General features: G+C 57.5%; 1 non-coding gene across 1 annotated transcript in view; it reads right to left on the reverse strand.

Moving 5' to 3' along the window:
* The window catches only part of LOC124733653, a 1,909-nt gene extending 829 nt beyond the window's left edge, over window positions 1-1,080 (reverse strand). Inside the window, exon 1 of the ribosomal RNA XR_007009056.1 lies at window positions 1-1,080. This exon is cut by the window's left edge and continues 829 nt beyond it. This is a non-coding gene — a ribosomal RNA (small subunit ribosomal RNA).
* Window positions 1,081-2,500: the final 1,420 nt, after the last annotated feature.

Raw genomic sequence — 2,500 nt, forward strand, 5'->3', positions numbered from 1 at the left:
AACTTTCGTTCTTGATTAATGAAAACATACTTGGCAAATGCTTTCGCTTCTGTTCGTCTTGCGACGATCCAAGAATTTCACCTCTAACGTCGCAATACGAATGCCCCCGCCTGTCCCTATTAATCATTACCTCGGGTTCCGAAAACCAACAAAATAGAACCGAGGTCCTATTCCATTATTCCATGCACACAGTATTCAGGCGGGCTTGCCTGCTTTAAGCACTCTAATTTGTTCAAAGTAAACGTGCCGGCCCACCGAGACACTCAATAAAGAGCACCCTGGTAGGATTTCAACGGGGTCCGCCTCGGGACGCACGAGCACGCACGAGGCGGTCGCACGCCTTCAGCTCGCCCCACCGGCAGGACGTCCCACGATACATGCCAGTTAAACACCGACGGGCGGTGAACCAACAGCGTGGGACACAAATCCAACTACGAGCTTTTTAACCGCAACAACTTTAATATACGCTATTGGAGCTGGAATTACCGCGGCTGCTGGCACCAGACTTGCCCTCCAATAGATACTCGTTAAAGGATTTAAAGTGTACTCATTCCGATTACGGGGCCTCGGATGAGTCCCGTATCGTTATTTTTCGTCACTACCTCCCCGTGCCGGGAGTGGGTAATTTGCGCGCCTGCTGCCTTCCTTGGATGTGGTAGCCGTTTCTCAGGCTCCCTCTCCGGAATCGAACCCTGATTCCCCGTTACCCGTTACAACCATGGTAGGCGCAGAACCTACCATCGACAGTTGATAAGGCAGACATTTGAAAGATGCGTCGCCGGTACGAGGACCGTGCGATCAGCCCAAAGTTATTCAGAGTCACCAAGGCAAACGGACCGGACGAGCCGACCGATTGGTTTTGATCTAATAAAAGCGTCCCTTCCATCTCTGGTCGGGACTCTGTTTGCATGTATTAGCTCTAGAATTACCACAGTTATCCAAGTAACGTGGGTACGATCTAAGGAACCATAACTGATTTAATGAGCCATTCGCGGTTTCACCTTAATGCGGCTTGTACTGAGACATGCATGGCTTAATCTTTGAGACAAGCATATGACTACTGGCAGGATCAACCAGGGAGCTGCGTCAACTAGAGCTGAGCAGCCGGCCGCCCGGGAGTGTGTCCCGGGGGCCCGCGCGAACACGCAAGCGTCCGCTCAATCATTCTGCAAACAGGAGGAGGCTGAGCTCCCCTGCACAATACACCTCGAAACCCTCTCAGGTCCCGGCGGCGCGCAGCGCCGTCCCAAGTACTTGGTCGGGTTCGAGAGAGGCGCAATCGCCCGGAGTTAGGCGAGTAGACGCTTTCGGTGCGACCACCCGTGCTCCCAACTGAGCTTGCCGCTGCCGACAGAGGCCCGGGAGCGTGCTGTCGTGGCATTGCCGGCGGGAGACAACACGCGCCACCTACGGTGACCGGCAGCTCCAACGCCAGCGCCACAGAAGGACAAAAGCCCCACTTGGGTGCCGAAGCGAACTCTCCCAGCACAGCGCACGCGCCAACACATCCGCACAGCTGCGATACAAACCACCAGCGAGAACCGCTGGGGCGACCGAGCAGCAGACGGCGTCGCGGCGCCGAGCGCCGGGCGGCGGCGCATCCTCAACGCACACAGTCCTCAATCGGACCAGCACACTGAAGATGTCCACCGCGCTTCGCACCGGGCCCGCGAGGACCTACTTTGGCCGCACGGCGCCGCGCGCAGGGTGCGCCGGCGCGCAGCTGCGACGCCTGCCGCGTCCGTCGGCCGGCGCGCCTGCCACTGGCCGCCCCCACCAGCCGGCTGTAGCGCGTGCGCCCACGCACCGCGCGGCCAGCACGCCGGGAGGCGCCCCCTCACCGGCCGGGGACGGTCCCACCCAGCCACCGCCGCGTATCGCTTCACACCCAGATGCCGTTCAGTTTCGTCGGCATGGTGGGTATCGCTGGAACAACCGGTTAGTACCTCAACCTATCGTCGCCATCACCGATTCACCCCTAGCGAGAACAACCGCACCACAACAGGTTACCATTTGTTCATTTGCGTAACTTCACCAGAAAACGCAGGCGTCCATCGCCATTTGCAACTTCAACGATTATTGCATGCCTGTGTCAGGTGTCACGCCACACTACGTCTGCCCACATACACGCAACAAAATGTGCACGCCTAGACAATACGTGGAAGGTGGCCCCCGTACGTATGCGATGTCCATTGCTCGAACGACTGTCAACCGGCCTCTGTAGCATGTCGCAGATATGGAACGCGGTGCACCATGCCATCACGGTGTGTGAGGAGAGACGACTAGGTCCGAATACATCAACAGACAGCTCATGCTGATCGCCATCCACGGCGTCCGTTCCTCCCACACGTCTCTATGGCGTACCACACTGCAATCCAGCTCTCATAGGGAGACGACACGTAGCTGCGTGCACAATATTTGCACTGTATGGTCCGCCGTTTTTGGGCGCAGTCGTTGTGCGGTCACACATGTGCCACGATGTATCATTCAGTACATAAGG

The sequence above is a fragment of the Schistocerca piceifrons genome, unplaced genomic scaffold (genome assembly GCF_021461385.2).
Source record: "Schistocerca piceifrons isolate TAMUIC-IGC-003096 unplaced genomic scaffold, iqSchPice1.1 HiC_scaffold_1404, whole genome shotgun sequence".
NCBI lineage: Eukaryota > Metazoa > Arthropoda > Insecta > Orthoptera > Acrididae > Schistocerca > Schistocerca piceifrons.